This window comes from Pelophylax lessonae, assembly GCF_965119305.1.
Source record: "Pelophylax lessonae genome assembly, chromosome: 5".
Taxonomy (NCBI): domain Eukaryota; kingdom Metazoa; phylum Chordata; class Amphibia; order Anura; family Ranidae; genus Pelophylax; species Pelophylax lessonae.
Window position 1 is genome coordinate 420681438 of NC_138772.1, and position 22810 is coordinate 420704247.

The 22810-nt window shown below is 46.5% G+C and overlaps 1 protein-coding gene across 2 annotated transcripts in view; it reads left to right on the forward strand.

Moving 5' to 3' along the window:
- SNTG1 (syntrophin gamma 1) overlaps positions 1-22810 on the forward strand; it is a 914265-nt gene that overhangs the window by 758252 nt on the left and 133203 nt on the right. The gene's annotated exons all lie outside the window — the stretch shown is intronic.

Here is a 22810-nt window from a genome sequence, read left to right on the forward strand (position 1 = left end):
ATAACTGTAAAAGTTTGCTTCTTTTTTTTTGCTAGGAAATTACTTAGAACCCCCAAACATTATATATATGTAGCACCCTACAGGTAGGTGCTAGGTAAAGGTATAGTGGTCCTTGTCTTTCTAACAGCAGGGCTGTGATTTGATAGTCAGGGTGTCATGGTTTCCAGGTGTGCCTGCTGAAGGGGGGGTCTCCCCACTGGCTCCTGTGAGAGGCTTCTAATAGGGCGGTGGAGGAAACCAAATCAGGGGACACAGCCAGGCTTATAACTACCCCAGGAGGCAGATTGTGCTGAAAGGATTCTGGGAGTGGGTATAAGTTTGGGGGTGGCACATGACACGATGTCTTTGGCGGGAGCAGAGTCCCAGGAAGGAGAGTGCGGCTGTCTCTCCTACTGTCTGAGGAATGTGGATGTCTCGGGGTGTCGCCTGAGTGTCCAGGGAATGCTGAGCTAAGCCGAGTGTGTGCCGACAGCCTGTGGAGAGAGAGAGTGGCCCAGTCCCAGGAAAGCCTACACAGGTCATGAGTACTGTGGATTGCCCCTGGGGGTCTTCCTCAAGTTAGAGGGGACCACTCTGGAAGATGTTCTGGGATCCAGAGTCAGCTAGTTGTAAAGGGGTTAGCTAGGTTGAGGACCCTGAAGCTACAGAGGGGGTACATAGTCAGTGGACCCTGAAGAGTTCAAGTTAAAGGGGGCACCTGCGGTTGGGCCCTGAATGGTACAGAGTGTGTCAGTTGCAAGTACAGCTATACAGAGTTCTACTTCATACTACCTCAAGCTAGAAAAAACGGGGAACAGTATTCAGTGACTTCCACAGCACAACAGTGTCAGGAGTTCTACAGTTCTCAGTCCTGAGTCTTCTGTACTAATAGTTGAGGATTCAGCACTTCTGTGTTCTACAGGATATTTACAGTGTTAGTGAGCGTTGGCTGGCATCTAGGAAGCGCCAACAGGCATTTTTCAGGAGTAGAGTCCCATGTTTAATCAGTTCAAGCCTCAAGGAGCATCCCACTCATTCCCTTCTCCCATCCCCTTGTCATGGATATGCAATAATGTCTGGTGGCTTACCTGTTCCTCATGTCTGCATTAAGGGCCAGACTCTTCCTTCTGGCTGCTTTTATCATCTCTACTTCCTGTTCCTGCCCCGCCCAGGTCATCACAGGAAGCCTATATTAACCAGCGCACTGCAGGCCTGCCTTGCTGTTCAACAGTATTAGTTTCCTGTTTCCTGTTTGCCGTGTGCTTGTAACTACTCCTCTGTGTACCGACTTTGGCTTGCCTCTGACTATTCCTGCTTGCCTGTTACCCTGACCTTTGGCCTGTACCTTGACTACCCTTGTCTGCCTGTTACCCCGACCTCGGCTTACCCATCACCATTCTGTGTGTCCTGAGTGGCTGCTTCCCTTCACTCCCTACGGAGCGTGACCTGGGGGACCCCAGGGGCCGCGACCTGGGCCCAGTTGCAGCGAAGTCCATCCTCACCACTAGAGGCACTGGTGAACACCTGCTGGGTCTTAGACTCCGCGCCCTGGGGAATCTTGGGTTCACGTTCCGGTCCATCCGCAGCAGTCTGCTATTGGGTTCACTACCTTGCGCTGCACCCCTGCCTCCAACAGGGTGCAGTTGTCACCTGGCCACAGGTGACCTGATAGTTTGAACAGCCATGAACCCGGCTGACGTGCCACTCCCCCCAGATGATCCATTACAGAGCTTAGTTCACAGACTCGAGACGCATGAAACTAATCAGACTCAGGTGATGCGATTCCTACAGGATCTGGCTTCCCGCTTTGAACAGCTTCAGACCTCGTTGGGGACCCCGAATCTGCAACCCCAAGAACAACCAGTAGCTGGGCCTGTCGCGCCAGTCACAGATTCGCATCCGCTGCAACTACCTCCTCCAATCCGTTTTTCTGGAGACTCCAAGGCCTGCAGGGGATTTCTTAGCCAATGTACCATCCATTTTGAGCTTCAGCCGCAAAACTTCCTGTCAGATCGGGCAAAGGTAGCCTATATTATTTCCCTCCTTTCCGGCGAAGCTCTAGCCTGGGCTGCCCCCCTATGGGAGAAGGATGATCCGGTAGTTTCCAACCTGCCCGACTTCTTGAAGCTCTTTCGTAACATCTTTGAGGAGCCGGCTCGGGCCTCTTCAGCGGATAGTGCTCTTTTACGTCTCCGCCAAGAATCCCGTTCACTGGGACAATATGCTCTCCAGTTCCGTATCCTCTCAGCTGAATTGAGCTGGAACAATGAGGCCCTGGTCGCTACCTTTTTGCATGGCCTCTCTGACCGAGTGAAGGACGAATTAGTGGGAAGAACCATCCCCGTCGGTCTGGACGATGTCATCTCTTTATGCAACCAGATCGATATTCGTTTTCAGGAGAGGTCCATAGAAAAAAGACGCCAACACTCCCTAGGTCTTAGCCAGTCTGAGCTCCCCTCACTCCGTCCCGTGGAGCATCCTCTGCCTGTTGAGGAACCTATGCAGCTGGGCCGGACCAGACTTACCCCCGAAGAACGTTCTAGACGCAGAACTTTGGGCTTATGCCTCTATTGTAGAGGCAAGGGCCACCTTCGTGTCTCCTGTTCGCTTCGCCCGGGAGACGCTCGGGTAATACATTTAGAAGGTGGAATGTTGGACCCAGAAACATCACCTTCCCGTATTCTTCTTCCAGTGTGCCTCCACGTAAGCACTTCTCCTCAGCCGACCCTTGCATATCTGGATTCCGGGGCTGCCGGCAACTTCATGGATTGGAGAACTGCTTGTTCTATGAAGCTCACCCTTTCACCCCTCTCTACGCCGCTGGTGGTCTCAGCAATTGATGGCACTGTTCTCCCAGGGGGCCCTATTCGCTTCCAGACGCTACCCATTAGGATGTCAGTAGGGATTCTTCACCAGGAGTGGATATCCTTTCTTATCCTACCCAAAATCTCTAACCCCATTGTGTTGGGCCTTCCTTGGCTACGGCTCCACTCTCCCCATGTGGACTGGGCCTCTGGGCGGATCCTGGCTTGGGGCCCCTCATGTTTCTCATCATGTCTTTCCAAGGTGACCCCAAAGGAGAGAATTTCCGTTGCCACCACATCTGTATCTTCTGACCTTCCCGCTGCATACAGCGATTACCGAGATGTGTTCTGTAAGAAATCAGCTGACGTGCTTCCTCCCCACAGGTCTTTTGACTGTGCCATTGACCTTGTTCCCGGGGCAACGCTGCCCAGGGGTCGTACCTACCCATTGTCCATCCCAGAGACCCAGGCCATGTCTGAGTATGTCGCAGAGAATCTTGAGAAAGGTTTCATCCGGAAATCCTCATCACCTGCAGGAGCAGGGTTCTTTTTCGTCGCCAAGAAGGATGGTACCTTGAGACCCTGCATCGATTATCGAGGCTTAAACGCTGTTACTATTAAGAACCAATACCCCTTACCCTTAATATCTGAACTATTCAATAGGTTGAAGGGTGCCTCCATTTTCACCAAGTTGGATCTCAGAGGGGCGTACAACCTAATTCGAATTTGAGAGGGTGATGAATGGAAGACTGCGTTTAACACTCGGGACGGTCACTACGAATACCTGGTCATGCCTTTTGGGCTGTGTAATGCCCCAGCTGTGTTTCAAAACTTTGTCAATGAGATCTTCAGGGACCTGCTGTACCAGTTTGTTGTCATCTATCTGGATGACATTCTGATCTTTTCGGAAAATCTGCATGTCCATAGAAACCATGTCCGCACTGTACTCTAGCGCCTTCGAGAGAATAATCTCTATGCCAAGCTGGAGAAATGTTCCTTTGAATGTTCTGAGGTCCTATTTCTAGGATGCTTTGTCTCAAGTTTGGGCCTTCGTATGGATCCTGGGAAGGTCTTAGCCATTACCAACTGGCCCCTTCCTGCTAGTCTTAAGGCCACACAGCGCTTTCTTGGCTTCACCAATTACTATAGGCAGTTCATAAGGAATTACTCTTCCATTGCTGCACCTATTATCGCCTTGACCAAGAAGGGTGCTAATGCCAAAATCTGGCCCCCCGAAGCTGTCGCTGCTTTTCATGATCTGAAACAGGCCTTTGTCTCCGGGCCTCTCTTGAGGAGACCTAATCCTGGGGATGCTTTCTTTATTGAAGTGGACGCTTCTTCAGTGGGGGTGGGAGCTGTTCTTCTTCAACTCTTTGAGAAGAAACGTCAACCATGTGCGTTCTTTTCCAAAAAATTTTCTCAGGCAGAGAGAAATTATGCTATCGGTGACCGGGAACTTCTCGCAATCAAATTGGCGCTGGAGGAGTGGCGTCATCTTTTGGAAGGTTCTCCTCACCCCATAACGATCTTCACAGATCACAAGAATTTACAGTACCTACAGAATGCTAAACGTTTGAATCCCAGACAGGCCAGGTGGAGTCTTTTCCCGTTTTAATTTCACGATTACGTACAAACCTGGTTCCTGTAACGGTCGGGCTGATGCACTTTCTAGGTCCTTTGACACTTTGGACGAGGAGTCCACTCCTGAACCTGAGCCGATCATCCCCATGTCATGCATTATTGCCCATTCTACCACCCTGGACTCGAAGATTCCTCCTGGTAAGACCTTTGTCCCCACTGAGCTAAGAACTAAAATTCTTCGTTGGGGGCATGATTCCAAGGTGGCAGGCCACGCAGGGGTTCTCTGCTCCTTCTTGCTCATCAGCCGTCACTACTGGTGGCCTAACCTCCGCTCAGAGGTCAAAGACTATGTCAAGGCTTGTCATGTCTGTGCTCAGTCTAAATCCTCCACACAAGCTCCTGCTGGTCTCCTCATGCCTTTGCCCATTCCTAAGGAACCCTGGGCTCATATTGCCATGGATTTTATCACCGATCTCCCACTGCCGGACGGTAATACAGTCATTTGGGTGATAGTCGATCGGTTTTCCAAGATGGCTCATTTTGTTCCCCTTCCTGGTCTTCCTTCTGCTCCTGCTTTGGTTCCCATTTTTATTCGAGAAATTTTCCGCCTCCATGGGGTTCCTTCTCACATTGTTTCCGACAGGGGCGTTCAATTTACGTCTCGTTTCTGGAGAGCCTTTTGCAAATCCCTCAATATTGCCTTGGATTTTTCCTCTTCTTACCATCCTCGATCTAATGGGCAGACGGAGAGGGTTAATCAGGAGTTAGAGATTTTTCTTCGCACCTTAGTCTCCGCTCATCATGACGATTGGTCCTCTCTACTTCCGTGGGCGGAATTTTCCCATAACAATCATGTAAATACCAGTTCGCAGAAAACACCCTTCTTCGCAGTTTATGGAAGACATCCTCAACTTCCGCTTCCCATGGCCTGTTCTTCGGATATCCCAGCATTGGCTTCAGCTCAGGAGTCCTTCAATTCTATCTGGAGTGACGTTCATGATTCCCTCCGGGCAGCTGCCGACAAATTCAAAGGCTTTGCTGACCGCCGCAGGCGTAAACCACCTTCTCTTCAGCCAGGGGACAAAGTTTGGCTCTCCACTAGGAACATCAAGCTTTGAGTGCCTTCCCTGAAGTTTGCTCCAAGATTTATTGGTCCATATACCATAATTTCTAAACTGAATCCGGTTTGTTTCAAACTTCAGATCCCCAAAAGCCTCAGAATTGCTAATTCCTTCCATGTTTCCCTTCTGAAGCCTTTAGTCCTCAATAAGTTTTCTCGTCCTTTCCCTACCATGGCACCGGTCTCTGAGGATAATCAGGAATACAAGGTCAGTCAAGTTCTGGATTCCCGACTCTGTAGAGGCATTCTTCAGTACCTTGTTCATTGGAAAGGCTTTGGTCCTGAGGAGAGATCTTGGGTCCCTGCATCGGAGGTCTTTGCACCTCGTCTGTTAAAAAGATTTCATCTGAAGTTTCCCTCTAAACCCGGGTCCGGGCGGGGAAGGGGGAGGCCTCGTAAGAGGGAGGGTACTGTCATGGATATGCAATAATGTCTGGTGGCTTACCTGTTCCTCATGTCTGCATTAAGGGCCAGACTCTTCCTTCTGGCTGCTTTTATCATCTCTACTTCCTGTTCCTGCCCCGCCCAGGTCATCACAGGAAGCCTATATTAACCAGCGCACTGCAGGCCTGCCTTGCTGTTCAACAGTATTAGTTTCCTGTTTCCTGTTTGCCGTGTGCTTGTAACTACTCCTCTGTGTACCGACTTTGGCTTGCCTCTGACTATTCCTGCTTGCCTGTTACCCTGACCTTTGGCCTGTACCTTGACTACCCTTGTCTGCCTGTTACCCCGACCTCGGCTTACCCATCACCATTCTGTGTGTCCTGAGTGGCTGCTTCCCTTCACTCCCTACGGAGCGTGACCTGGGGGATCCCAGGGGTCGCGACCTGGCCCCAGTTGCAGCGAAGTCCATCCTCACCACTAGAGGCACTGGTGAACACCTGCTGGGTCTTAGACTCCGCGCCCTGGGGAATCTTGGGTTCACGTTCCGGTCCATCCGCAGCAGTCTGCTATTGGGTTCACTACCTTGCGCTGCACCCCTGCCTCCAACAGGGTGCAGTTGTCACCTGGCCACAGGTGACCTGACACCCCTTTTAAACCAAATAAAAACCACAAACAAAGATGCCGGAGTTGTCGCTGCTTCAGTTGTCACACCCAGGGTCACAGCTCACATGGGCTGGAGAGAGTACCGGTTCTGATGGCAGACCCACATCAGGCCACAGGCCTGGAAACCTTGCTACATTTGGAGCTCGTCCGGGATTTTGCCATTAGCTACTGGGCCAGTTGCCATTAGCCACAGCACAAGAAAAAGTCCAAAAAATACATTTTTGTGTCCGGAACTGGTACATCAGCATCAGGCCGGGTGTGAGACTGCAACTGCGGGAGGCAGGGAGAGTGAACTGAGGCTGGAGGCTCACAGAGAGGGATGGTTGTGGCAACGCAAAAATTCCAGGACGGAACGCAAAGTGATCAAGACTCTTTATGTGGATTATAAGATGTATTCTGCTGTCAGGAAGTGGAGAGAAGGAGACAAGTATGTCAGGATGCGTGAATGCAGCAACTGCCTGATAGCAAGGAGTCCTAGTGTGGACAGTGAAAATGGCGTCAAGGGTCCAGGGAAGGACAGAGAAGTGGACGCCGGAGGTCCTAGTGTGGACAGTGAAAATGGATGCCAGGGGCACGGGAAGAGAGGTGCCAGGGGTGGTGCAAGCAATGTGGAAGAATGTTGACCATGCATCTGATAGCGGGACATTTATTCTTTATGGCTGGTGCACACATACTGTGGGGATTGTAGTCGGCCACGCAAAGGAGGGCCGTGGAGCTAGTCCCAGAGCCAGTATGGAAGATGTTAATTGCACATGTGTGGCAAGGAAGAGGAGTATCGACCGTGCAGTCGATGGTGGGATGCTGCTCTTGCTGAGAAAGAGAGGGTGGCTGGTTTCAGGCAAGAAAAGCGCAGTGGAGGCCTTAGTGCAATTAAGGTGGGCGGATGTATGTCTGGCAAGTGACATATTTCGCTTTGCAGCTACTTCCCAAGTGTTTTCAGCACAGCAGCATGGCGGGGGAAGAGTTACAGCACCACGCGGGAAAGCGCATCAAGAGCAGGACTGCCCAAGGGGAGGAGTGACCGCCCAACATGGTGAATAGGAGAAGGCAGCAGGACCGACTGGCCAATCTAGAGAGGCCCAGGGGACCCTATTAATATCCCCTTCTGTGCGGGAGACACGTGGAGAGGAAGGAGACATGTCGATCACCAGAGGAGCGAAGAGTGTTCCCGCTATTGCTGCCACCATGGGCGAGAACCCTGCAGAGCAGAGCCGAGAGCAGATCTACCAGCCCAATCCCCCGCTAGTTTGGGATACCGGTATCCGGATGGTACTGGATGGCAGGCTCACACTGTGCACCAGAGGAGGGCGGGAGTTCTTTGGAGTGGTATGACCCCAATGTGCCACTGTTACTCTGAGGGTGCAGGTGTGGGTCCAATGTGGAAAATGCAGTGATTTGCTTCTCAGGGCAGAGAAGAGCGAGGGCAGTCCCAAGAAACTTACAGTAATGTGGGATACAGGCCTCACTCAGGAGGTGACAGGGAACGAGTCCAAGTTCCTCCGCGGTGCAGGAAGAGGGGTATTCAGGCTGATGATGCTGATGGAGACCTTGCCAACAGTCGTTAGGCTCACATTCTGAGGGGAGGGAGTTCGGTCACAGAGCTCCATAGGGAGAGGTTCCGTGTCCACACAGACAGTCGGGACCTGGCCAGAAGTGCCAACGGTCAGGGCCATAACGGAATCAGCCCCTATAAATGTCCCCCAGCCTGTGCAGACAGAAATTACCCAAATATCTTCTTCCAACACCAGTAGTGAGGGTGAGAGGTGCCCTGTCAGAGTGGCTTCCCCATCTTTTATTGCAAAGTATGGATTCTTGGAGGAAGATATGGAAGATTGGGGATCCATCGATGAAACAGAGTGGGAATGGGGATCAGAGACTGACCGCAGCTCCCCAGGTCTCGAGATTGGGGTACCTTTTGACCAAGGGGCCAAGGAAGGAGGCCATTGAAAGAGGGGAATTGGCCAAGAAGCTAGGATTGTGCGAGGGCTATGCTACCAGGGTCCCGGATCTCACCCCACCAGGGAATATTGCTAGGGCTCAGAACATTGCTTATGAGGTAATGGTCCAGAGGGTGCACACCCCGTTTTCTCCACCAGGGAGAGAGAACCGGAGAACTCTTCCTAGGTTATCCATAATTCAGCACTGGATGCAAAAAAAAGTTGCCTTGGAGTATGGATATGACTACCCCTATGCTCCAAGGGAGGTCATACTGCTAGTGGAGAAATTCAGGGACTGGTGGTGTGATGAGCTTATCTAGGACTATCTCTTTGTCCCCAAACCATATTGGGACTCCCCAGTGGAAGGATTAAAAGAAAAATTCAGCAAAGTGAAAGCTCAGTGGCTGTATGGGCGCTCCATCTATATTGATAGGTTGTAGGTCTGCCGCCTGGATGGCTCAAGACATGCTTGGTCCATCCGGGTCAAGAATGAGAATGGAGAGTATGTCCAAGTGCCTCATCCTGAGTACTACATTTAAAAGTAGAGACTCTTCAGTACCTATCCAAAAGTGGGAGGAGTTCAGGAGTAACTAGAACCAAGAAAATTTGTGTGGCCGGCCGGCTACCACAACTGACCAAGGAGAGTTGTTGAAAGATATAATGCTGACTTTGAATTGCATCTGTTGAATTGAAATAGACCCCTTTGGGTCATCGGACCAGGGTCTTTGGAAAAGAAAGTCAAATGTTGTATTGTTAGACCTTTTTGGGCCATCGGGTCTGGGTCTTTGGAGAGCTAATTCTTGTGTGCTAGATCCTTTGGACCATCGGGCCGGGGGCTGTTGTGGATTACAAATGGCTGTGTGGGACTGCATCCCCCAGTCTGTACAGATGAATAAATTGCTGCCAAGTTTGTGAGTGGTCCAGAACTTTGGTGTGGGGTGCCCTGCTGGACCCCTGTGATGTTTCCCTGACTCAGCAGGACTGTGGGTCATGATAGACTGTGACCTGCCATGTTTCCTTACTGAAGTGCTCAAAGAGACAGCAGAGGGCGTTGTGTTTCACTTTAAACAAAAGGATTCTGTCTAGACAGTCAGTGTTAGGGGACAAGCTCCTTCAAGTTAAAAGAGGACCCCGGCGTGTCAAGACACTGGATGGAAGAGGCAGCCAGGGAGGGAGTGGAAAGGTCTCCCTTGTATTTTTGAAGGAGGGTCTTTTCATTCAACTGTTCAGCTAGTTAAACATGTAATGTGATTCTTATGTGATGAGATTGACTAACTTTGCTTCCTTTTCTATATACAGGTGGAATCACCTTAGAGTTAAACAGTCAGGAAGTTGCACTGTAAATTTCTTTGTTGTTCCCCACCAAGTAAGTTTATTTGGTGGGGGGTGCATCAGTTTTCATGCACCTTAAACTGTGTATCATACATGTACAGCAGATGGTAAATAATATATTTTTTCACGCTAATTTATTTGTAAATTCATTTTACCCTTTTCCCCTTTTCCAGGTTAGTGGGATACTGCTGATTTTTGGCAAAGTTTTGATAGGAGGCAGCTGCCTCAGAGTCAGAGAGACCTGACTCATTTGGTGTGGGGTGAGTGTAGCACCCTACAGGTAGGTGCTAGGTAAAGATTTAGTGGGCCTTGTCTGCCTAACAGTGGGGCTGTGATTTAATAGTCAGGGTGTCATGGTTTCCAGGTGTGCCTGCTGAAGGGGGAGTCTCCCCACTGGATCCTGTGAGAGGCTTCTCATAGGGCGGTGGAGGAAACCCAATCAGGGGACACATCCAGGCTTGTAACTACCCCAGGAGGCAGATTGTGCTGCAAAGGATTCTGGGAGTGGGTATAAGTTTGGGGGTGGCACATGACACAATGTCTTTGGCGGGAGCAGAGTCCCAGGAAGGAGAGCGCGGCTGTCTCTCCTCCTGTCTGAGGAAGGTGGATGTCTCAGGGTGTCGCCTGAGTGTCCAGAGAATGCTGAGCTGAGGGGATCCGGTGTACCGAGAGCCTGCGGAGAGAGAGAGGGGTCCAGTCCCAGGAAAGCCTACACAGGTTGTGAGTACTGCGGATTGCCCCTGGGGGTCTGCCTGAAGTTAGAGAGGACCACTCCGGAAAGAGGTTCTGAGATCCAGAGTCAGTTAGTTGTAAAGGGGGTACCTAGGTTGAGGACCCTGAGGCCACAGAGGGGGTACATAGTCAGTGGACCCTGAAGAGTTCAAGTTAAAGTTGGCGCCTGCGGGTGAGCCCTGAATGGTACAGAGTGTGTCAGTTGCAAGTACAGCTATACAGAGTTTTACTTCATACTACCTCAAGCTAGAGAAAGTGGGGAACAGTATTCAGTGACTTCCACAGCACAACAGTGTCAGGAGTTCTACAGTTCTCAGTCCTGGATCTTCTGGACTAATAGTCGAGGATTCAGCACTTCTGTGTTCTACAGGATATTTACAGTGTTAGTGAGCATTGGCTGGCACCGGCTGGCGTCTTGGAAGCCCCAACAGGCATTTTTCAGGAGTAGAGTCCCACATGTAATTAGCTCAAGCCTCAAGGAGTATCCCACTCATTCCCTTCTCCCATCCCCTTTTAAACCAAATAAAAACCACAAACAAAGATGCCGGAGTTGTCGCTGCTTCAGTTGTCACACCAAGGGTCACAGCTCACATGGGCTGGAGAGAGTATCGGTACTGATGGCAGACCCACATCAGGCCACAGGCCTGGAAACCTTGCTACATATATTTTTAAGCAGAGATCCTAGAGAATAAAATGGTGGGTGTGCAATTTTTTTTATGTCATACAGTCATTTTTAAAAGCTATTTTTTTGGGGGAAAAAATACACTTTAGTGAATTTTATTGCACAAAAACACACTTTATTACCCGATTGTTTGATAAAATATAGAAAAAGATATTACGCTAAGTAAATAGATACCAAACATGTCACGCTTTAATGTCACGCTGTCACGACAGTACTTAAAAAATCTCTATAGGTGATGCTTTATAAGCCTTTACAGGTTAACAGTTTAGGCTTCGTTCACATACTGGTGTATCGGATCGCATGCAGAACCGCAACGATTCTGCCCCCAATCCTAAATCATTGGAAATTGCAGGACGCCCGTGCTTTTCTTGTACTTTTTTTGGGTTACAGGCGTCCCGCGATTCTGTTTGCATGATTTTACAACGATTTGACGGATGACAATCGTGACAAAATCGTGCCATCGTGCCAAAATCATGCCATGTTTAGGGTGCCATTAGGGAGCCATTGAAAGTCACGGGAATCACATGGGTGTCCTGCGATTTGCAATGATTCAGAATCACAGTGATTCTGCCAGTGATCCAATACGCCAGTATGTGAATGGAGCCTTAGAGTTACACAGGAGGTCTGGTGCTAGAATTTTTGCTCTTGCTATATTTGCAGTCATACCTCACAAATGTGGTGTGAACACCATGTACATACAGTATGTGTGCGTGACTTATGTATGCGTTCACCTTTGTGCATGAACACAGGAGAAGAGGGACACTCTAATTTCTTTTTTTACATTTTATTTTTCTTATTAAATTATTTTTAAAGATTTGACACTATCTCTTTAATTTTTTTTTTAATTAACGTTATTGCTTTCATAAGGGATGAACTATGTCCCTTGTGATAGCATAGGCAGTGACATGCACTCTTTAATGAGACATCTGGGGTCTATTAGGTCTCTCCTCTGCTCTTAAAAGTTTGATCAGATGCCTCCAGTCTCTTAGACTATAGAGATGATCTATGATGTTCTGGTCCTTGATCATTTCTATGGTAAGTAGGCAGAACTGCCAGCTTCAGAACCTCTTCCACCACATGAAAAAGCAATCAGCAGCTGGTGTGTGTATGTGTGTTGCGAAAGTATTTGGCCCCCTTGAACTTTGCGACCTTTTGCCACATTTCAGGCTTCAAACATAAAGATATAAAACTGTAATTTTTTGTGAAGAATCAACAACAAGTGGGACACAATCATGAAGTGGAACGAAATTTATTGGATATTTAAAACTTTGTTAACAAATAAAAAACTGAAAAATTGGGTGTGCAAACTCTCTCCAGAAGTTCAGTGAGGATCTCTGAATTATCCAATGTGACCTAAATGACTAATGATGATAAACAGAATCCACCTGTGTGTAATCAAGTCTCCGTATAAATGCACCTGCACTGTGATAGTCTCAGAGGTCCGTTTAAAGCGCAGAGAGCATCATGAAGAACAAGGAACAAACCAGGCAGGTCCGAGATACTGTTGTGGAGAAGTTTAAAGATGGATTTGAATACAAAAAGATTTCCCAAGCTTTAAACATCCCAAGGAGCACTGTGCAAGCGATAATATTGAAATGGAAGGAGTATCAGACCACTGCAAATCTACGAAGACCTGGCCGTCCCTCTAAAATTTCAGCTCATACAAGGAGAAGACTGATCAGAGATGCAGCCAAGAGGCCCATGATCACTCTGGATGAACTGCAGAGATCTAAAGCTGAGGTGGGAGACTCTGTCCATAGGACACAATCAGTCGTATACTGCACAAATCTGGCCTTTATGGAAGAGTGGCAAGAAGAAAGCCATTTCTTAAAGATATCCATAAAAAGTGTTGTTTAAAGTTTGCCACAAGCCACCTGGGAGACACACCAAACATGTGGAAGAAGGTGCTCTGGTCAGATGAAACCAAAATCAAACTTTTTGGCAACTATGCAAAACGTTATGTTTGGCGTAAAAGCAACACAGCTCATCACCCTGAGCACACCATCCCCACTGTCAAACATGGTGGTGGCAGCATCATGGTTTGGGCCTGCTTTTCTTCAGCAGGGACAGGGAAGATGGTTATAATTGATGGGAAGATGGATGGAGCCAAATACAGGACCATTCTGGAAGAAAACCTGATGGAGTCTGCAAAAGACCTGAGACTGGGACGGAGATTTGTCTTCCAACAAGACAATGATCCAAAACATAAAGCAAAATCTACAATGGAATGGTTCACAAATAAACATATCCAGGTGTTAGAATGGCCAAGTCAAAGTCCAGACCTGAATGCAATCGAGAATCTGTGGAAAGAACTGAAAACTGCTGTTCACAAACGCTCTCTATCCAACCTCACTGAGCTCGAGCTGTTTTGGAGGAATGGGCAAAAATTTCAGTCTCTCGATGTGCAAAACTGATAGAGACATACCCCAAGCGACTTACAGCTGTAATCGCAGCAAAAGGTGGCGCTACAAAGTATTAACTTAAGGGGGCTGAATAATTTTGCACGCCCAATTTTTCAGTTTTTTATTTGTTAAACAAGTTTGAAATATCCAATAAATTTCGTTCCACTTCATGATTGTGTCCCACTTGTTGTTGATTCTACACAAAAAATTACAGTTTTATATCTTTGTTTGAAGCCTGAAATGTGGCAAAAGGTCGCAAAGTTCAAGGGTTCAAGGGGGCCGAATACTTTTGCAAGGCACTGTATATATACTGTATATATATATATATATATATATATATATATATATATATATATATATATATATATTATATATATTTATATACTATATATACACAATATATACTGTAAATATATTTCTATTACCGTCAATATGTGAAATTAGCCAATGGCAAAAAAAAGGAATTCAAAGTATGAACCACTTAACATTTCCTACATTTACTAGGCATTCTACTAGGCATTCTGCCTAAATAGTACTTGTTGTTCTGTACAATGCTAGATATTATGTACATTGCCTAGGGAAAGTATATAGCATATTAAAATAACACAGAGCTTTCTATAGAATGTCTTTTACACATGGTACTGGGGAATGCGGGGCTGCGTGCATGGTACTGGGGAATGCGGGGCTGCGCGCATGGTACTGGGGAATGCGGGGCTGCGTGCATGGTACAGGGGAATGCGGGGCTGCGGGCATGGTACAGGAGAATGCGGGGGCTGCGGGCATGGTACAGGGGAATGCGGGGCTGCGGGCATGGTACAGGGGAATGCGGGGGCTGCGGGCATGGTACAGGAGATGCAGTGCTGCAGGCATGGTACAGGAGAACCGTGCCTGCAGCACTGCATCTCTTGTAGTATGCCTGCAGCCCCCGCATAATGGCAGGCAGTGCAGCAGTGGAGGAGTCTAACTTACCTGTTCCTGATATGTGCTGGGGAGGATGGGGGAGCTCCTCGGTGTTGGAGGCCGGTTCCCGGGTGTTGGGGGTCACCCCCGATAATGGTGTGGTGTGAGGGCCGTTCTGAATTCCTATGTGCTGGGGGCGGGCACTGACCTTTTTAGGCTGGGGGAGCTCCTCGGTGTCGGAGGCCGGGTATTGGGGGTCACCCCCGATGATGCTGCGGTGTGAGGGCCGTTGTACTGCCGATCATTTCAGTAGCCACCGTCTGATCCGTATGTGCTGGGGAGGCGGAGTTCCGATCCGTTGCCTTAGATTTTAAAAAGGCGCCACACGTCATTGCGTATACGCCGCTGCTCGGTAATTTCCGGGAATACCCAAACTTATCCGAGCTTTCCCGAGTGGCGGCGTATACTCAATGACGTGTGGCGCCGGGTGGCGCCATTTTTAAATCTAAGGCAGCGGATCGGAACTCCGCCTCCCGCCTCCCCAGCACATACGGATCAGACGGTGGCTACTGAAACGATCGGCCCTCACACCGCAGCACCGTGAGCACCGGCAGTACAACGGCCCTCACACCGCAGCATCATCGGGGGTGACCCCCAATACCCGGCCTCCGACACCGAGGAGCTCCCTCAGCCTAAAAAGGTCAGTGCCCGCCCCCATTCCCAATCCCATTGGCTGTCCGTGGTGCACATGCGCAGTAGCGCAATATCACGGACACACAGAATCTAGAGTGTGGACGCAGGGACAGTTGCATTTTATTAATATAGATATTTTTATATATATTATCTATATATATAAATGGCCCGAGGGAGGGGGCTCGTCCATTACAACCTGAGCTTAAAGAAAGCTGGTTGGATGATGTCGGTTGCCACTCATCCTGGAAGGCTGTTGGCAGTGGCAGAAAGAAATTACTGCAGGGGAACGCTTCAGAATGAATGTCATTATAACAGCAAAAGCAACTTTTTTTTTTTTCACATTTAATACATTTTTTTTTATAATTTCGTTTTAACTATGTCTAAAAGTATTTAGATTAATGAACACAAATGTCAAGAGATTGGATTTGGTTTCTATTTCTTAGTCACAATGTTATGACTCTCATGGACACCATGCTGTCATTTACACCATGTAAATTGTATTCAGGAAGAACAGAACAGTAAAAGACTTTAAAAGTAAAATAGTAAAAACAGTAAAGATTAACCTTATGTTGAACCTTATGTATGGTTTGTCAAGCCAAGATTGTATAGAATGAATATACTGTGTGTATATATATATATATATATATATATATATATATATATACAGGGCTTTTTTTCTCAGAGAACAGGTGCAGGGACTCACCCTCCCCTGCCAATTCCCCCACCACAACCCCATCTTTCCCCGGGAAGAAGTAAAGCAGCGCCAAATCTGCGCATTGTTCAATCAAGGCCCAAGAAGCACAGAGTACTGCACTTAGGAGCACATAACACACAGAGCTCAGGAAAGTGTACTCTGCAGTGATGAGGTGTGTGTTACACAGGGTACAGAAAGAAAAATCATCACAAGGGACAGTACATAGCTCCCACATTCTAACCATCTATTGCTCCCCTCTGTACCCCCCATTCATCCCCCACCTCTGTAACCCTTGTCCACAGCTCACCTATCTATGCCCCCCCATCTACAGTTCACCTCCTCTTCCCTCCCATCCACAGCTTACTAAATCTCCCCCCCATCCGCCACTTACCTCTTCTTTCCCCCGTTCACAGCTCAACACTTATTCCCCCCGTCCACAGCTCACCACTTCTCCACACTGTCCGCAGCTCACCACTTCTTCCCCTGTCTGCAGCTCACCACTTCTTCCCCCGTCTGCAGATCACCACTTCTTCCTCCCATTCGCAGCTCACCACTTCTTCCCCCGTCCATAGATCACTACTTCTTCCCCCCATCCGCAGATCACCACTTCTTCCCCCTGTTCGCAGCTCGCCACTTCTTCCCCCTGTCTGCAGCTCACCACTTCTTCCCCCTGTCTGCAGCTCACCACTTCTTTCCCCGTCCGCAGTAAAAGAGAAGTATGTGCTTTTGTTTTTTCCCCACTCATACTTACCTAGGTGGATGTAGCATCGGTCCTAAGCTGTGCCTGCCCCCCACTGGCTCCAACACTAAGAACCGAGCGATCTAACACCGCAGATCACTCTGTTCTCACAGCTCCCTGAGCAGAGAGCTACTGACTGTCAGTCTCGCTGGAGCACTGGGTTGTGGAGGGGGCAGGAGCATCTGGCTCAGGCTCTCAGTCTGGCTTTCAGCAGCTGAGACTGAGCCGGGTGCTAGTCCAGGTATGTGAGCAGATCCCAACTCAATTGTCATGATCTTACCAGAGCCTGGACTGGCTCTGTGACATCAGCAGACAGCAGACTTCAACCTGCTGTCTGCTAAAAACAGGTCAAGGAACTGCAAAACCAACTGCACACAAAACAAGCTTTGGCTGTACTTCTCCTTTAAGAAACACAGCCTGTCCATGAAGCAGTCTGCCCTTATGTGGAAGACTATTCAAGATTTTAAAAACTCTTACTGGGTCTTTTTTGATGATCTTAAAGTGAACTCCTTCACATCAGTGGAGAAATACATCTGACTTTCAGTTTTTGTTTTATGCCTGTAAAAGCACCTCTATGTTAGTCTATGTAGCTATGCACGCGTAGACGTTTACAGGCGTATTTGAAGAGCAGCGTTTACACACAGAAAAACATACATTAATATTGTGACTAGTAGAATGCATTTTCCCTTTAAATGCCATATGCGAATAAACACTTATACATATTCTAACCTTAGAGAAGGTTTTGTTTCTTTCTGAAAAATTCTGGAGGAAATAATGCTGCTTTTTTTTAAAAAAAGCTTTTGTGCATGAGGTCAAAAGTAGCCCAGAACACTGATACTAATGCTGTGTAGCAAATATGAAACAAAGAGCAAATGTAAGCAGAGAGAAGAAACACGTAGCTGACTTGAAAAATACATTTTCTATGATCAGAGTATCTAGCTTTTTCTTTGAACATAAGCTCCTTTGGTAGCGGCTCCACCTGAGTGGATGCTGTACAAGTATGCCTGACAGGTATGCCTTCACAGTAATAATCTTTGTGATTATAGGGACAGCAAGAGGTAGTGTGAAATGTTAGGCTCTGTTATGCTCATTGATTTTTTTAGTTATTACCTTGACATGTATTCTGGATAGTCTGTTCACCTGTCTGTCTCCTCACCTATGTTTGCATTTTTTTTTAATGCTGCCTTCAGTGTCAGTAGTTGTCAGTGCAACAAACCCAAGCACCATTACCTAGTACTGTCATTCAGACAAACCCAAATCTGTAGAATCCGTGCCCCCAGGAGACAAACCCAAATCTGTAGAATCCGTGCCCCCAGGAGAGCCCACACTATCTGCTGGTGGCACAGAGGGTTCACACAAGCAGCAATATTTCATTCAGGCCATGAGATGTCCTGCTTGGTACTGTGCAAAACCTCTGTCAAAGGTCCGATCTAGAAGCTAAAGAGACCAAGTGTGCCAAGTCCTCTACATCTCAATCAGTTTATTTCCCTCCCTTGGAACCTCTGCAAAACAACTACTGTGTGTATTAGTGACTACTTATTTACATTATAGTCATGGACCCAAGGTATTTTAGAATGTCATTAATGTCAAAGCAAACGTATTGTCTAGTAGTACATCTCGTCTGATTACCTAGTCGATTCTTTACATTTCAGGAAGGTCTTTTTTAAAGAACTGAAGTACAGTATATTTCTCTGTATCCCAAATCCTACAAATATGGCAAGGCTCTACATGGTTGGTCCAATATGGAATACGTTTCCGCTGCTTACATTTAGAACTAAGAACTGTGAAGCTTTGGTGGCCATTTTTCTTTTATTGGGTTTTTTCAAAATTAACAAGGAAAAAAATATATAAAAAATACATTGCCTTAGTGTCAAAGATAGATAGCTTAGATAATTAAATAGATTACAGCCATATTAAAAAAAAAAAGAATGTTGCATTATATTTAAAGAAATCATAGATCACATTGGAGATCACAAAGACAAATGCATGAGCTGGGGTGTTACCAACCTTAACCCCAGATCACTCAAACATATTGGAAAGAAGGGTATAGTCGAACAGATGAATTGGGCCATCATCCCAAATTAAATGAAAGGAAAGAGAAACAACCCCAAAATGGGAAATCCCACAGAGTAATTTCAATCCATAATAGTAGTATAGATTAACAAGTGAATGTTTATAAAATCTCAAGTACAAATTTATTAAACAATATCATTAAAAATAAATTGTGGCTGGTGTATTGCATTACCAACAGAGCACTCGATACACATGTGTATATTCTACGTTTTCACAATGAGTGCACCGTGACTCAACATTAACAGAAGCACCCGACGCATTTCAGAAATTCATTCTTTCTTAAGGGGTGTATATCAGTAGAACACAACACTTCTGGAAGTGGAGCAAAAGAGATATAAGCATCATATTTTATCGCATACAGGTAATGTTCATATATTTTTTTAAATATTACACTCACATGTTATCTAAAATGGAGGTTTTTATACAACAGCCAAAAGGGTTAAAAAACAGACAGTGATATCCATTCTATTACTGTACTGGGGGAGGAAAAGGTAGCACAACCACAATGCCCCTGGGGAGGTCAGACAAGGACTGCCTGGGGTGCACGCCAAGAGAAGGGAGGGGTAGAAATTTACTGCAGCAAATGTTTACTAGTGAGGTGGCTATGGGGATTGTTGACTACAAATAATTCCAAGAAGTAGTTATATTTAATAGAACTAGCCAAGGATATGTATATAAGGTGTATACCAGAACAGGCCATCTAGCCAAAAGAAGGGGCAAATCCCATTGAACAAATTGCATCTAAAACCATGAATGTATGTAACATGTCCAAGTATAAAAAAAGGACGTGCATAGACATAGCTATAACTACAAAAAACTGTACCCAAAAAAAAAAAAGAATAAATGTATAGAATGTATACTGCCTCTTGAAGGTAAAAGCTATAAACAGGTGAGTGGTAAGAAAGGTCATATTACCTCCCACAACTGAAGGTTGTAGTGAAAACAAACATCACCCATAGTCCCCTTTAGAAAGGTGGTCCCCAAGCATAAACACTGTTGTTATAAGGAGGGCAATAACTTACCAAGTAAGCAAACCACTTGCTGCTTCCTGTGGGGAGGTCTGCACAGCCTCTCCTCCTCTCCAGCCCCTGGGGAGAACTACATGGACCGTTTGGGGATCTTTCTGTTTTCCTACATCTTCATCTCCAATGGGGAGTCCTATGGGAACCATGTATCTACTTGACTGTTTACCCTGGTTTGGAAGTAAGTTTTGGTATTCCCCCCGCCCCTTTTCCTTTCTTGTCCTCCCTTTCTGCTCTGAGGCCTAACAACTGTCTCTAATTTCAGGCATTTATATATTTATCTCCTAAGGAAGCAAGCATGGTCTCATGAAACGCATAGAAAAATTTTACCATACATACATTTACACCTTGGATTGTCAGTCATATTTTGATTTATGTAACTATAGAAACCCATGCATATATCTATGTACATATGTTTATTAGTATTATTTCAATTGTATGTACTAAAGTGTTTGAAGTTTAATACATTTTGTACATTTTATACCTTGTGGTTTGTGTCTTACAAAGTCCCTTGGGCATTCTTCTTTTTTGTATTCACACATATCAGGACTAAAACACTTATCAGGACTAAGACTCATATGCCAGCTCTCCTCTGTACAAGTAAGCAAACCACTTGCTGAAAACTGTGGGGAGGTCTTCACAGCCTCTCCTGTGGACATGTGGAATATATTGACTGATCACTGAAACCGCATTTTAAACCCGGACTGGCAGGAGAGGACCCGCCAGTCATTGCAAGCCTTTCAGATATTCTTCAAGGGGGCCTGAGTGAAGTTGATTAAGCAGGCAGCCTACATTGCCTGGGAAGGGGACACCAGAAGCCTTATCCTGTTACATCCTGCAACAGAAAAGTTTCCCTGGGCTGAGAGCCACTTACAGCCAGTTAACGTTGGTCTTCTTGCCAGGAAAGCAAAATCAACTATCGGTTCGGTTAGGCAGAATATTTTTTAACAAGTGTCGATAACGTCATCTCTGACGAAACGCGTCAGTTCACGGCGTGCTGACGTCACCTCCATAGCGTCTAGGAGTACGGGCGAGCGGAGCCGTCTGGCCGGCGGCTGCAATCCTCTCCCTTGCTGTTATAGTTCATGTACACTGTAAGTGTGACTCTTTTCTTGTCTTTAATAAATTGTGGGATTTTACGCTATCTGCGCCCCCTCTTTTATTTTCATGTTTGAACATACACCGTATCCTGAGCCACCGTGGCCTTAAGGGTCCCGCATCCCGACATACGCCAGTTATTACCATCCGCTTGTCACCTATTGTTATCTGGTAAGGTCGTTTAGGGCATATGGTGTTATAATTACAGCATGTGTGTGATCTTGGCATTCCCTATGGGCATTTTGGATATAACTATCCGGTAATCTGCAGTCCTGTTGGTGGAGGGTTTGTTCACTTCACAACATATTCACGTTTATTTGATTTTTACTTTTGAACCCCATCATCGAGAGGGATTGGTCTGGACCACGAGATCCCCTGTGGATTTTCCTTGGTGAAAACGTCAGGATTTGTGTTCTCGTTTCGCACGTGTTTATTTGGTTTCTGGTAAGCCTCTCATTCATAAGGCTATTCACAAGTCACATTTAACAGTTGATTCTATGGACTATATGGACAACGTGTTCAAAAGTTGATATTGTTTTGATCATTTTTTAGAACATTTTACAAGTCACCTTGTATGGACTATATGGACAATTTATCCAAAGTTTGATACAATTTGAATATTGTTTAAATCATCTTTAGCGCGACTTTTTTAATATTATTTGCTTTTGGGGTGTTAGTCACACTTGAAGTCGCAGCTCACATATTTTTGGTGGATTAGCGCAGTTGTTTCTTCTAATTTTACTCTCCAAATCTAACCCTGGCACCACGCCAGACACTCAGCTGTTGAGAACACAGCAAGTGAGCTGCAAGCTGTATGTCACTAGCTCCTCCTACGCGCTGCATCACAGACACGTGACTTCCTCAGGGTCATGAATAGATGCTTCTTGCAGGTGGCAAACTGTATATAACCTTGAAGGAAATCCTTGTTCCCTTAGTGGGACTTAGGCTTAGATCTGAAAGCACTGGTGCAAACTCCCATTTCTCCAATGGTTTCATACCCATTGAAGTTCCTCACAGTAAACTAGTTCTTCTGACAGCAACTACTTCAGACATAAGGATGTTGAAGATTGCAACATTTTCCTGCGAGGGCCCTTTTTGTCTATTTTTTACCTATCCCCAAGCTTCAATTTTAAAGTGGTATCCAGTTTCCATCGAAACTGGGAAGTAGTCCCTCTGAGTTTTTGCACGAGAGTCACTGGGTGCACAGCAGGAAGACTTCAGTTCCTTACACATGGTCAAGTTACTAACAGTGTACTTGGCCAAAGAGGAAAGTGGACAATCTTTTCATTTGGCCATCAGGTCCTCAAGAGTCATCCACTGTTGGATTACCAGGGTAATTAGATTGGCATGCAGGAAGTAGGCCTTTTTGCTCTGAAACAGTTGCAAGCCTATTTGACTAGAGGGGCAGCAGCCTTTGGGGCAGTTATGCCAGGATTGCTTGGAAGATCTATGTAACACAGCTAGCTTGAAGCTCTTGTGCTGCCTTCATTCAACCTTACAAACTATATGTGCGGTCAGCAAGTTTGGGACAATAGAGATCAATTATTTTTGGCTTTAGCAACTTTTCTTTGATGGTCATTATCTCTTTTCATTTGTTCTCTCCCACCCTTTATTCAGCTATGGTATATCCCGAGGTGGGCCAGGAAAATGGAAACTTTTAATCCAATACTTACTGTAATTTTCCTTTCCTGGCCTATTCTCACGTCAGCACAGGGCTCCCTCCCTCGTGACCTGTCGCAGGCAAGGTTATGGAACAATTCAGTTGGGGGAGGGGCTGTATTTTATTTAGCTAGGAAGAGGTGGTCCCTTTGGGTTCCAGAGGAGATTTTAACCCTGTTGTGTGCTTTCGTGAAGATAGGCCTGGAAAGGAAAATTACTGTAAGTATTTGATAACAATTTGATAGCAAACTGCTTGGAACATAAACTGACATAAATTCATTCACTTCAAAATATATTATTACATGTTGCTTTTCCA